Source organism: Crassostrea angulata, chromosome 2 (assembly GCF_025612915.1).
Source record: "Crassostrea angulata isolate pt1a10 chromosome 2, ASM2561291v2, whole genome shotgun sequence".
Classification (NCBI taxonomy): Eukaryota; Metazoa; Mollusca; class Bivalvia; order Ostreida; family Ostreidae; genus Magallana; species Magallana angulata.
The window spans coordinates 22,025,619-22,041,235 of NC_069112.1; the positions used below are offsets into that span (position 1 = coordinate 22,025,619).

General features: G+C 33.7%; 1 protein-coding gene and 2 long non-coding RNA genes across 3 annotated transcripts in view; 1 reads left to right on the plus strand and 2 right to left on the minus strand.

The window, feature by feature from the left end:
* LOC128170467 (complement C1q-like protein 4) overlaps positions 1-15,617 on the plus strand; it is a 290,459-nt gene that overhangs the window by 197,772 nt on the left and 77,070 nt on the right. The gene's annotated exons all lie outside the window — the stretch shown is intronic.
* The window catches only part of LOC128170469 (uncharacterized), a 39,940-nt gene that overhangs the window by 18,897 nt on the left and 5,426 nt on the right, over positions 1-15,617 (minus strand). The window lies entirely within an intron of this gene.
* On the minus strand, positions 62-15,604 carry LOC128170473 (uncharacterized). Its single transcript, XR_008241847.1, has 3 exons — positions 13,727-15,604; positions 3,560-3,778; positions 62-3,217 (listed from the first exon to the last, which is right to left on the minus strand). It is a non-coding gene; the product is annotated as an uncharacterized LOC128170473 (long non-coding RNA).

Sequence of the window (15,617 nt, forward strand, 5' to 3'; positions counted from 1 at the left end):
ATTAACACTATATTGCCATTCTGCCCCCCCCCCATGTCCTGAACCCCTGACCAAGGGACCATGAATATCACAATTGAGGTAGAGGAGTTAGTGTACATCATAACCATGTATTAAGCTTTCTGCTCACATGTTTGGGAGTAAAGAAAAAGATTTTTTAAAGATAATACATTTTTACTATATGGCCATATTGGCCCCACCCTAGAGCCAGAACCCCTGAACCAGGTGTCATGAATTTCACAAATTCGGTAGAGGGCTTCATGGACATCACAACTATGCAACCAGTTTTTTCCTCACATGTGTGGGAGCAAAGAAGAAGATTTTTGAAAATTTGGCTTTTTTTGCATATTTGGCCCTACATGTAGCGCCCCAGGGGTAGTAGAACCATGAATTTCACAATTTAGAATCCATGACGGCGGATGAAAACGGATAGCAATAGGTCACCTGAGTTTACTCAGGTGACTTAATAAATGACCAAAGCTCATGATCAAGACATATTTACGGGTCTCAAGCAATCTTCAGGTCAATTTCAATTTAAGTCCTAATAATTTTCCATTATAAGATATGCCGCCTAAACAGGAATTATGATTTTTTTTTTAAATTGAAAATGACCTGAACTTGCACAACTGAACCCAAGTCAAGTTCATGCCACATCCTCAGGTAATAGGCAATCTTTTTGTGAAGTATGCACTTCCATTGTTTCGCCATAAGAAGGGTAAAGACCTGACAAAATTTTGAACTTTTTCTTGCCAATGACCTTGAACTTGCTCAATTGACCTTAGGTCAAAATCATGACACACCCTAGGTCATTAGCAATACTTGTGTAAATGAAGAAGTTTCAATGATTCTTAAAAAATAAACAGCAATTTAAAAAGTTCACCGGGATATGAACTTGACTGGTCACGTGATCAAATCTTGCGAAGCCGGAAGGGCTTTTGATCAACCAAGTTCATATCCCAGTGAACTTTTTAACATTGCTGTTTATTACTTATATTTACTTTGAAAATGGCAAATCATTAAGAGTATCTAAGATAGCCTTGGACAGGTCAACGTTTAGGAGAACCAAGAAACGTCATGTTTGTTGTTTAAAAATTAATGTTGTAATGTCTAGAAAGAATTAAGATAACTGGATTAGGCCACTGCATGTTTTTTCTTTGTTAAGCGTCCACCAAAAACTCAAAACCTGTCTTTCTATCAGAAAAAAAAACCTTAGAAAAAAAAGCACAAATTTAAAGGTTCAAATAAATAAAATTTGTTATATATTTTGAAATATTTTCTTCATTTTAATGTAACAAAAATACAAAAATAACAAATGCCTACTATATGATTTCCATTTTGAATGTTGTTATATTTGATTTTTTATCCGGATTAAAACATGCGATCCTGAGCCCGACATGTGAAAAAGCGATTCAATTTTATGAACAACAATTTTTTTTTTTTTTTTTATTTTTACATCTCAAAACCAATCCGTCCACGGACGCTAAACAAAGAAAAAACTTGGAATGGACTTAGCAGAATTTAATATCAATTAAATCTTTGCGTTATTTTACATCGTTAGTTTAATGATAAATAAATGCTTACTTATACATGGTATAAATATTTTATTAATAGAAGTGATAAATATCGTCTTATATTTCATGTATACGAGTTGACTTTCATTTTCTTCAAATGACAATCTGTAATGATATTATAAAAAAAGATTCGTATATACGAGTTGACTTTCGGTTTTTTATATAAGAATTTTATGTATACAAGTTGACTTTTGTTTTTTTATACCAGAATTTTTTTTATACAAGTTGACCTGTATAGGAGTTGGTTTGTGTGACACATACCCTAACACCATAAAGTCACTGCACACCATTAACCTAAAAGCTTTGTTAATGTGAAGAAGGAGTCAAATAGGGCCAAGTGGAGAGTATATATATGCTCTGAAAAAATGACTTTTGTGTGATCCAATATGACCTTGACACTTGACCTACAAACATCATTCAAGGTCACTGCACACCCTTTTATAGTAGGAACTCTGTGAGTGAAGTATGAGCCAGGTTGAACAAAAAGGAAGAAAAGATATGCTCCGAACATCTAGGATTTTTCATACACTTCTGCTATGACCTTCTCATTTTGACCTTGAAACTTGGATTGATGGAAGGACGGATGGACGGACAGACTGATCACTATAGGGCGTCCACAAAGTGGGGCCCTTATTATAATCACGGTCAACGATAAATTTTCCTGAAAATGGGTTTAAGGGTCATCCACACACCTGAAAAAAGTTCTGCTTACAAGCCCATTTTTAAAAATAACATAAAGATATGGATTTTAGTGTGTGTTCAACTTAAAAATGACCCAGAAAAATTCACTGATTGGGGAAAAAATCAGTTTTTTTAAAAATTTTACCACTATTTATGAAAATAAAAATCCCAGAAGTATTCGAAATCAGGACCTACGGATTGGTAGACCAAAGCAACACCCACTGCGCCACAGAGATACATATAGACAACAAAGTTTGGTGGCATAAACTGTTTAACAATGCGCTAAAATCGCCATGTTGTGACGTACTGTCATAAAAAGTAGAAGTCATGGAGTGTCAAGGATCCTTAAATCAAAGTCAAATTCAAAATTCAATTTCTCAATTTATTATAATATGCAAATATTTCTAAAAAGAATTGGCACAAATTTCAAGTTATCTTGAACCAACAGTGCGAGCAAGTTGACCTACTTTTCATAAACAAAGAAAGATGCCTAACACTAAGAAAAATATAAATGCATATATACATTTCATCCACTTTTAACACCAGTTAATGATAGGTTCTTTCTATCTAACCCTCACCAGTGTTTGTTTCAAAGTGTCTTGGTTCTTCATGTATAATATTGATGGTAATTCTCTACACTTTCAGGATCAACACTTCTGGAATGTAATATTAAAGATTCTGAATGGTTAGCCATCTTTATTATCATCACAAGGTAGAAAGTTCACATCCCAGTTTTTCTGCTTTTTTGTTTCATCCAGAGCGCTCCTCTTTGATAGGTCATTCACCGACTCGCTATCACTGTGATCTTTCACAAGCAAGATACTTTGATTGCAAAAACTGCATCTGTGCCAATGTTTTATTACCTTAAAAGCAGTAATTGGTATGAACCACTTGGACATGAGTCCCAAAACAAAGTCTGTCATCTGGATGTTTTAGAGGCCAGTCAGCCTCCTTATCATGTTCCACAACTAAAACAGAAAAAAATACAGTAAGGAGACGACGTACTTTGTGTAGATTGTTAGTGCTGTTGTTTTAATTCAAAATTATGCAATTCTTATAAAGTCATATATTTTATCATGAAGAAATTGATGACTTCTTTTTATAAATTATTTATTTCTTTTTTAATTATGAAGTATATACTTTCAAAATTAATATTTTTATTAATAAGTCAAATCATATAACAGTCACCAGGTTAGGATTCAACATTTCTTGGATAGTCATGTACATGTGTTTATTCTCTTATTTTTTTCATTATCATTAATGTGGATACAATACCAATTTTTTAACTTTAAGAAAGGGGCAATTCTCACCCTGCTTAGAAGACCAAGGACAAAGTCTCCAATCAAGTATGTCAAACAAAGTTTGGGATCAGCCTCAGCCATGGGCTCTTCACTTGTAACCGTTACAGTACTGTGCTCGTGTTCCACTGTAAATACAGTAGGCCACGGGCCCACTGAAGCACTGCACTTTCGTTTCATAGTTACTTCACTTCGTTGTGTCTTTGAACAAGAAAAGTTTCCTCCCATTTTCTGTACAAAATAATACAACTCATAATTAACTTTTTTAAGAAATGTTTTGTAATTGTTAATAAAATTTGCATGTAAACTTGTGGGTATTGTGGTTTTTAAAACAAGATAAAGGAATCTCATGTTGTGGCCTGGAAAATGTTTTTCAGAAAACACTTGACCATGAAAGACAAGATAGATCAAGATCGAAAATTCTGATGGCTTGCACTCCTCCTCAACATCATCTATCTTTGTCAAAGGGTATTAAGTTTGGATAAACAAGAAGAAGATCTAAACAAGAGGCCCATCAGCCACATCGCTCACCTGAGGAACAATAGGTATGATAAATTCGGCTTAATGGAGTCAAAATACAAACTATCTTGTGGTAAAATATGTCGATCCTGTATAAATAAAACAAATTCATTTTCCCCCTAAATATTCTTATGTTTTTAATCAAGTCCCTTTTCTAACAGGATGATTTTATAGTCATATCACATGTTGAGCATCACAGTTCTAAAAAAGATCCTAAAAAATTGTTTATGTATGGGATATAAACCTACATCAAACTCTGAGCACCTTGTGAGGCCCAAGAATCGTCCAGGGGCCAAAGTCTAAACAATTTTAAAGAATCAGCAATATGTCAAAATGCTTGCACATAAGTAAAACCATATGTGATAACATTGCCATTTTTGTGAACAATAAAAATGTTTTCCTTTGTACAATTGGATCCCCAATGTGGCCTTACACTACTCCTCAAAATTTTGATTTTAACGTCTTTGAATCTACACTATCTGAAGTTGCTTCCATAAAAGGACGAATAGCACTGCGCAGCCGCGAAATCATTGCTTCAAAGTTAAACAATTTTTTGGGTAGATACATTCCATACATAATTCTTTTCATTTTTGCTCTAACTTACACCACCTGCAGGGTGGGAGGGAGGCACCTTATCTCTACAGTGCCTTTTATTTACTCCAATAATTGGAATCAAACTTCGCCTTTACCAAGGTAAGTCTCCTTTAATTTCCTAACTATTTTTCGTAAATGTCCGAGATAATGTGAATCTTTAAAGCACAACACAAAACAAAATTTTCTATATGAAACAAACTCTTTAATTCAATTTCAAAACTGCATTTGAATACTTGTCATTATTGACAACAGGTTTATCATAAAACTTTCAGAAGGTTTCAACATTGGACCATCCTACTTTTGTCAAAATATCATCAAAAGGAACAAAGTTCTCTTTTGCTTTGGACACAGCAGCTCGAACACTGTGAGCCTTAATAATAGCTAGTAGTATCAACTCCAGCTGCACACATAACAGTTCTAATCCAAAGTGCAATAGTGTCTCTTGATACCTCCTTATGAGGCTGTACATAACTTAGTCTAATGAACAATGAATCACATTTCTTTCTTATTCTTGCAGTCCGAGATATATACTCACATAAAACAAGGTAAACACAAAGCCTCCTATCTGGAGGATAAGATTTTAAAACCATGTCAGACATGCTACTGTTAGGTCTAGGGTAGACTGATCTAGAGTCGGACACCCTTCATTTTCCCAGAGGTTTGCGGATCACATACAATTGCGTACCATGAGGTATAGGGTATAGTCCAAAAGAGCTTGAAATTGTCTACTTTATATGTTCGGAATACCTCGATATTTTATCTCATAATGCCTAGTGATGTGACTAACCAACAACAGTCATATTCGTTCGTAAGTCGGACACAATGGTTCGTAAGTCGGGCACATGATTTTAAGTCAGACATAAAATTAGATATTGGTATTTTAAAGTTGATTGCATGCGCAGTGATGCATCATGTCTATTAATAAACATAATTCTAAACTTAATAAAAACTATACTAAAAAGTGCTTAAAATGGTATGGAACACCTCCGTGTTGTGAGGTACTACCTAACGAAATAAGCAATACAATCGAGTGTAATTAGAAATAGTTTCTTTCCCGAAATTGTCATCTTAGACTAACGGCATTGAGCAGTTGGTTATAGGTTCACTACAAAACTGTACCTCATAAGTTCAAATCACGCTGGGGACATTAAAATTTTTACCTATCCAGATTTTTTTAAAGCGTATTTTTTGGGGGTTAAATATTGTAAAATTGTAAGATTCTAAACCGGTATTATAATTATAATGTACTTTGATCCACATTAATATTGACAGCTGTCCCAAACCACCTTAATTAATTTGAGTATATTATTCATAACACTTGTATATAAAATTATTTATTCTAAACAAACAAGGGTTAGGATATAAATATAAGTAGTTATTCTCAGTGTCAAGAAGTGGGATTACTTTTTTTTGGATATAACTTTGTAAAATATTTAAAAGTTTATAAGAAAGTGAAATACCCTGATGGTCTTAATAAAGTGTATTTTTTTTTGGGGGGGGGGGGGGGGGGTCTCAAGGACAACAGTGATTGTATTGCATCGTATCGCTTAGTTGTTCGCTATGTAACCTTAAATGTATAAAAAGAAAGTGGTTCCAATTTGAAACCACCGTTAAAATCAGAGAGATTGAGAGAGAAAGAGAGAGAGCTTTATATGTGTTGTTCTAGAGTTTTCTGGCAAGTGCATACCCATTGCTGACATTGTTATAATGAGAGAGAGAGAGAGAGAGAGAGAGAGAGAGAGCACTAATAAAAGTATCAAAAACCAAAACACATAAATATTCAACCTTGAGCGCATGTTTACTTTTGTACAGTCTATTTCATTATTTAATTCGATGCATTAAAAATGGCGGGTCATGGTAAAGAACATACCGGGTATCATAGCATATTGATTAAGTTCTTGTTTGTATTTGCGGTGCCCTTCTTTCTATTTTGGACAATGGCTTTTTCTTTAGTTTCTCCATCTTTTTTTCTTCACGTTCTTTGCGCTTTTTTCTCCCTTATCGCTGCCACTTGTGCTTTAAGTTCTACTGCTTGTCTTTTTTGAATTAAAATCTCATCAGCAGTAAGAACAAAATATTCATTTGCTCTTTTTTTCATTGATTGTGTCGACACAGGTCTAGGGATCGGGAAAATATCATCTGCAACATCCTGTGCTGATGTTGTGTTACCATGAAAGCCACACCAGTCAGGGGAAACAACCACTCAACCAATCGGTGTTTAAGTCCTTAAAATGTCACTGGAACACAACAGTAGACAACTTTATCAGAGAAACAGGGGTTTCTGTCGGTAATAAACAATTTCTCAAACTTTTCAGCTTTGCTTGGCAAAAATCATTCATGCCTTCGACAATAAGAAATGGTTTTGCAGCTACAGGCATCTATCATTTCAACTCTGATGTAATTCCAAACGAAGCTTATGCTCCAAACCTCTGCGTTGAATCAGGCCACCCGGAAACCTTTAATTCAACAGCTATTTCATCAGGAGCCACAACTGCCTCAGAGTCTGTGGTTACTGTGGCAACTTCCCTAATTTTTAGGGCTTTTCGACTTTCGGTCGAAAAGACCTATTGTTTTTGTCTTTTTTTATTATTATACTCGACAGATTTTTGACAGCGATTTTTTTAAAAGGTGTAAGATATATTGAGTCAATTATGCAACAGTTATACAGCCAACCTTTCAAATTATGGAATGTAAGGTTTTGGACTTCCGGTTCTTGTACTTCCGGAACCTACAGGAACAATTCTAAAAATTAAGGATAACGCAATATTTTGTTTATTTTTGAAGTTTGATTGTTCAGATTTTAGAATTAGATGAATCTTGTCTAGCTGTACAAAATTGTAAGTGTTGAATACCATCTATATTTTACCGTTTTTGAGATATAAAGCCCAAAACGGATGAAAAAACAAAAAATTTCAAATGACCTTTTAAAATTTTATATGATGCCTAACATTATCAGGATAGAAGTTATTAACCTACATTCCGAGTTTCAATAAAATATGTTGACTACTTCCGGTTTTATAGGTCGATGAAACTTGTCTATGGGAGTTTTAATGTAATAAACAAAAATCACGCATCTTTCTCAAGAAGTCTTCAAGAAAATGTTACAATATTTTACCTCTACAATGACACACATAATGCGCAGACCGTAAAATTTTTTGGGTAGACAATTCAAGAAAATTAGGGATTTGCAGGGGCAAACGTTCAAAACAGCCTGTCTACAATGACACACATAATGCGCAGACCGTAAAATTTTTTGGGTAGACAATTCAAGAAAATTAGGGATTTGCAGGGGCAAACGTTCAAAACAGCCTTTTAGCTGTAGCTTTTTTTATTTATTGTCCGATTTTAAAAATCTTTCATGTTTATAGTTAAGAATAAGGAGTACAATCTAAAAAATATAGTCCATTGAGGGTCCACTTTTTGATTCCTTATTGGGGTTTAAAGGGTTTAAAGATCACAACTTGTTTAAATTTCAAATTCTTTTATATAGAGTTATCTCGCTTTGCTCTAAGAATAAAGAGCACAAATACTGTAGGCATACCAAGTTTTGTGTCCCAGGAATGAATACTTACTTTAAAATGATTTTTTGACAATATTCTTCTGAAAATTAGAAGTGTTTATCTGTAAAGTTATGGAGTTATCTTTCTTTTGCCTTTGCACTACTCATAAGTTCCTATCTATGTAACTTGTCATACCAAGACGTTCAGAAATTTTGAAAATAGATTAGAGATGAATTTTTTTTTACATTATAAAAACATAGGTAATCACAGATTACTAAGCTCACCGAGACGAGGCATCACTTTTATGAGGCATCACCTTTATGAGGCATCATCTTTATCAGACCAACTTTATCATATTAAATGAAAATCATACTTTATGATCTTGGATATTCATGGATACTGTTTTGACACAATATCATATATCAACTGTTAAAAAATTGTATAATAATCATGTGTTCATTTCATATGGTATTATAAGATACAATATTTATCAATACAATAATATAAAATACAATATTGCATCCTATCAAACTTATAATTTATATCATATAATACAATAAAATACTGTACAGTAATAAACAATGATGAGATATAATATTGTAACATATAATATGACATTGTATTGTGTTATGAATAATTGTATGTTATCACATAATACAATACCATAATATGTAATACAATTTAGTATTATATAATACAATATCATATCACATAATACATCATATATTGGAACATATGATATTATATTGTATAATATAGTATGATATTGTAGTGTATGATAGTGTATCATATTTGATACATAATATGATATTGTATCATATGATACAATATAATTTGATACAACATTGTGTCATATCAAATGATACAATATCATGTGATATAGTAAAATATTATATATAACAATATCATATTATACAAATAGTATCATATGATACAATGATATATATTACAATATCATATGATACTATTACTTATTAGGTTAGTTACTGACTCACTACGGAAATATATTGGGTCGTTTAAACTCATAGATGGTGAAGCGAAGCCGAGCCTTCTATGAGATTGATCAACCCAATGTATTTCCGTAGTGAGTCAGTAACTAACCTAATAAGTGGTTTGTTTTCTCGAGGACTGTCACAAATAGTGATGATCTACGCAAAGCCATGTACAAGATACCTTACATCTCGTCCAATTTAACTCATTTAAACTCTTTAAAATTTTCAATCTCATCTTTCAAATACTCTTTCAAAATCTTTGCTTCACCCATGTTTACTTACAATGTTTTGTTGCTATTTAATTTCAAATGTTTTCTCCCTTTCCTCTGCAGAGATTTGAGCAAATTTCGACGCTGCCATTTTGTTCTGCTCCAGACAAAAAAATGTGACGTCAATGTTCTAAGGACAACTACTCTAATTTTAAAGAATTTCAAAGGGCAACTACTCCAAATACTTTAAAAAATTACGGCATGCCGTTTATGTATAAAATACTATGAAATGTCGAAATGAGTAAGCGAAGCGTCGACCAATGACGGCCATATTGCCTAATATTATTCCCACAGAACAAATATAGAGATATATGAGGCAATCACGTGCTATGTTTAAACCAATGAAAATGTGACATTTCAGTCCAAGGGAAAACAAAAACCAATATCATATCATACAACATTGTATGACACGATGTTCTATAATATAACAATATCATATAATACAATTTCATGTGATATAATACTAAATTATAGAAACCAATATCATATCATAAATTATAAAAAAAATTGATACAATATCATATTGTATCATATAACTTTTTCCATTATAACATATGATATTATATTATTGTATCATATTAAACAATAGTGTATCATATCATACAATATTTTATCATAGGAATCATGTTTTATCATTTAACAACAAACACATCTATCTATCAAGCAGGTTTGAGTGAGGTAGGAGATTTTTTTTAGCATCTTTGATAATGGAGATCAGGCTCTGCATCTGAAGCTACATCTGCATGTCATTTATAATATAATTTAATCAACAATGTAAGCTATTATCTATAAAACATGTGACCTGTTTCAAAAAAACTACAACTCATCCAACATCCGAAACCTATGGCTCAGATTCAGCATTCAAGCCTGTCAGGTGCATCAGTATCATAAGACACATCAACCATGCGAGTATGGTGAAGTAAGGACCAGTAATAACGAAGATATCCTCATCAGAAGGCACGTGTTTCAAAAACTTTAACCAGTTATTATAACCTTAACCTCCTTCAGCATCCGAAACCTATGGCTCAGATTCAGCATCCATGCCTGTCAGGTGTATCAGTATAATAAGACACACCATCCATTCAAGTTTGGTGATGTTAGGACCAGTAATAACTAAGATAAATTTTTTAGCATCCTTGATAATGGAGATCAAGCTCTGCATCTGAAACTACCTCTCTGATTCATTCATATTATAGTTTAATCAGCTATGCAAGTTTGAAATAGTACTATTATCTATAAAACATGTGACCTGTTCCAAAAAACTTAACCTACCATAACCTCAACCAGCATCTGAAACCTATGGCTCAGATTCAGCAATCTAGCCTGTCTTGAGCATCAGTATCATAAGACCCACCAACCATGCAAGTTTGGTGAAGTTAAGTCCACTAGTAGCTAAGATATAATCATCAGAAGGCACCTGCAACAAAAACTTTAACCAGCTCTAACTAGAACTGTCCTAATGGGACTAATACCCCCGCTAGGCTAATTTCAAATGGGACAAATAATTGAATTGAATAATAAAGGTTTGGAACACATACAAAAAAAAATTTCTAGAATTGTAAAAAAAAAAAAAAATAGTTAACAAAGAAAAATTAAAATCAAAATTGTCAGAATTTCACTGTAAATACATATCTATAACAGTAATACTTTTACAAATGTATGTATTTGATGATATATTTTTTTAATTTAATTGATTTAAAGAAAAACCAACAAAATGACAATAATCCCTCCCTTTGCAGTGAATAGAAATACCGTTAGCCAAGCAATGCTCTTCTGTTGATAAAACTTTCAATATCTTTCTAATAAGAGTCTTGACAGATGCAATTAGTTGTTTAAAATTTTCCTCACTTTCTCCTATGGCACAATGGAACTCCATATCAGAAAATTGATCCCATAGGACTATGATTTTCTTTGATGAACTTGTTAAATTTAATAAACTCCCAAAACATTACCATAATTACCATACTATGTAAAAATATGTAAAAAAAAAATAAAAATTTAATATTACAAACAAAATTTTAAAATTGCCAAAACACTACAATCATATCAGTAATTTTGAATTTCATTAAAATTAATGCCCAATAGGGTCACTTCATCAATTTACTTGACAAATAAATTTAAACAACCTCTAAAAATAGTTTAACTTCTTTATTAATAGTTATATTATTTATTTCCTTATAATGATAGACCTTTTGGTTTACATGAAACAGTTTTAAAATAGCCCCAAAACCATCACCCACTTTACAGATTATCAATTTCCCCTAAACACATGCTCCATCTGAACCATGGCTCAGATAATGGCTCCCTTGGGACAAATGAATTCAGCCACACTTGTCTTTGATGTTCTTATTAGCTCCTAAGAATTTATCATTGACAAACAAAAACTTTGCATTGTCACTTGATAGAACACTTATAAAAAATAATTTCTTTTTTATTAATTAAGACATAAAGACAAAAAACTCCATCTGGATGTATTTATATAAATATATTTTAGAGCATTTTCTATTAATTAATTAATAAAATCTGTAAGGATTACCTCCCTTACTTTTCAACATAAGTGTACAATATATAGAATAAGGAAAATGAAAACTGTCATAAAATCATTAAATCTTGTCTGATCTTAAAAAAAATTGCAGGTGCACATCTTCAGATGGTGTTCAACATATGTACAAATTTTCAAACTGTTCCATGCAGTAATAAAAAATTCTATAGGGGGGACAAAGTTGCGTCTACAGACAGACGGACAGACGGACAGACAGACAGACGGACAGGGTGAAACCAATATACCCCCCTAAACTTCGTTTGCGGGGGTATAAAAACCTTAACCTCCTCCAGCATCCGAAACTCTTAGCTCAGATTCAGCATTCAAGCCTGTCTGGTGCATCAGTATCATAAGACGCACCAACCATGCAAGCTTGGTGAAGTTAAGACCAGTAGTAGCTAAGATATAATCATCAGAGGGCACCTGCAACAAAAACCTTTAATCAGCTCTAAAAACCTTAACCTCCTCCAGCATCCGAAACCCTTAGCTCAGATTCAGCATTCAAGCCTGTCTGGTGCATCAGTATCATAAGACGTACCATCCATGCAAGTTTGGTGAAGTTAGGACCAGCAGTTATTTAGATATTGCTATCAAAGGGCACCTGCAACAAAAACTTAAACCTGCTCAAAAAACCTTAACCTCCTCCAGCATCTGAAATTTAGGACCCAGATTCAGCAACCAAGTCTTTCAAGTCTATTAGTAGGTCCAGATGCATCATCCATGCAAGTTTAGTGAAGATAGGACAAGTAATAACTTAGATACAGGACCTGCAACAAAAACTTTAACAAGGTCCGGACGCTGACGCCGAGTGTATAGCATAAGCTCCCCTTGACTTCGTCTCGGTTAGCTAAAAAGGGAAAACGGGATGTCGAAAAGCCCTTACTTTTTGTTTAAGACAAAAAAAGTTCTAGTTTCTTTGGTTCTTTTCTTTCATTTTTTGCATGCCTCTAAAATAGACAACTTTCTTTCATCAGTAAGAAAAACTATCATCAATTCAGAATCAATAGCATTTCCTAAGAAAGTGATTTTAGTACGTGGTGCTAGAACAGATTTTTCATAATTGACTACAAAACCTAGTCTTTCTACTAGTGCCCAAGCTTCAGAGACATGATCTGAACACTCTTGCACAGAACTCCCTAACAGTAACGAGTCATCGATATACCCAATAATGACATGCCTTAATCTTCTTAGTGTTGCAAACACAGGTTTCAGTAATTTTGTAAAATTCTAGGTGAGACAGGTATACTGATAAACTTTATTTCTTTAAATAAATCTCAAGAACTTTCTGTGTTCTTCTGCTACACACACACTATAGTATGCATTACTAAAGTCAACACTAGCAAAATAACAACCTTGAGTTACTAACTCAAGAGCACTTTCGAGTTCCATTTTAAAATGATGATACACAATATTTTTGTTATAATAAACTCTTTTAAGTTTCATATAACTCTATAACTACCATTCCTTTTGGGTCTAGTGAAAATGGTGGAAATGAAACCATCACTTAAGTCAGCATATTCAGACAACTCCTCAATTACATTCATTTCTAATAACAATTTAACTTCATTGTCTATCACACATGATTCAGCAGCACTAAAACATGGTTCAAAAGGTTTTGAAATTTGTACAAAAGCTATATTATTCTCAAACTCTGACAACCTTTCACAATATCCAAAATAGTTTTGTCTGATGTTAACTGTTCCCCATTCAGAAATAAAATTCTTAAGTATACCTGCTCTAAAAATATTTCTAGAGGTACATACCTTCTCAACTACTTCGGGAGGTGACTCTGCAGGCCTCTCCATTGGTTACCGTAGTTTTTTGCATGACTATGCTGACAAACTTGTGTAGAGTCCACGACCCCTTGCAGCACCTCGTACAAAACGTCCTCTTGCTCAACCTCGAGTTGAACGGCCATAAAACCCTCCTCTAAAGCCAAGTCCAATCTTGTTACTAATTTTGGAACAATCAGTAATATCTTTGACTCTCTTTGGTACATCATCACCAAACAAATAGTCAGTGTACTTTAAATTATGACTACAAAGGTGAGTATATTCACTTTCCTATCAGGTTTCATCGACTCTCGACGTAACACACACAACTGTCTATTAGCATGTCCAAGTAATGCCAATGATTCCATGGTATTTCCCAGCAGATCCAAAATCTCGGGATTATTACACTTGCCGAGTAAATATGAAGTTTCGTAAGTGCGCATGCACCTTTAAATAAAGAAGTTTGAATATTCTGCATCTTCTTGTCAGAAGACTTAGTCATTGGGCTCAAAAAAAATCCCACACCATTTTGTTTGTCTTGACTGTCACTAACGCAGGACAGTTTTCAGGGCGATTTATCGCTTTTAGCAATTCACCATATCGTTCTTCTACGTTTCCTTCTTGGAAACAATCTGTCACTAAATTAGCAAGTTCGTCATGGATAGGTTTATCACACATTTTTTTTTACTTTAAGTTTTTTGCCTGCATTGACATACCTATTGTCAGTATCAACATCTTCAGATGCGCGCTTCCTCGAAGCCGTCTCATAATGTTCACCGGAAGTTCCCGGGTCGTCATTAAAATCGCCGTAATCATCACAGTCATCTTGATTCTGATAGTCACAGCACATGTTCTCTATTTCAGCCATTCTATCATCTTATTTCTTTTGATTCTCTTGAATTGTTCTCAAAATACTGAGTATCTCGGCGTTTGGTGCACTGTCATGTACACCGCCATCGCTGCTATGATCACTATGCACATGATAACTCGTGGATGCGGAATTCGAAGCAGAACGTGTACTGCTCGTTTTCTCTGAAGACCACCTTTAGTTGGGACTTTCTTTTTCCCTTCCGCTGCTTTCTCATCTACTTGAGACTCTACGGCCATATTAGCATCCGCCATGACGCACGTGGTTTCGGTACAACACCACGAGTTTTTGACCATATCAAAAACACAATTGGCCATTTGATTCACAAAACTAAATTTCTGACCACGTCAGAATTCGTTTATATACTATTAAAAGTATATAAATATATTGACCTCGCCAATAAAAAAACCCACAAAGAGTATTACAAGCAAAGAGCGATCAAGAACACGTCTTGTCACTTCGGCTGCTCGCAGTTCAATGATTTCGCAGCTGCGCAGTGCTATTCACATTATCTCGGAAGTGACATTTACGAAAAATAATTAGAATGATCTTTACCTGCACAATAAGTAGAAGGTCTTCCATGAAACGGAATATCTTAATTAGGGTGCATGTCAATGATTATTAATCTTTGACAAGCAACATGTTAGAAGCATGGAAATATGACTACAAAATAAAGATATCACAATTTTGTTTTCATTTGAGAGTTTTTGACTCAAGGTAAGCTTAAAAATCAAAATGTACTGCTTAAACATTTGGTCAATTCAATTTCAACCTCTTCATCAAACCTTTGTCAATAGAGGTATTTAAAATAATTCCTTGTAGTGGACACATATTTGTACTAACTTGATGCATCAATATAAAGACAATGGTAAATTACGCAGTCATGCAAAGAATTTCATCATCCATCAGTTTATTAAATAGTTTGACATAACAATAACAATCGACTCGATGAGCTACCGCTTCAAAAATATTACATGCCTACATTGATTTGCAACCTGAACTTTAATTCATAAA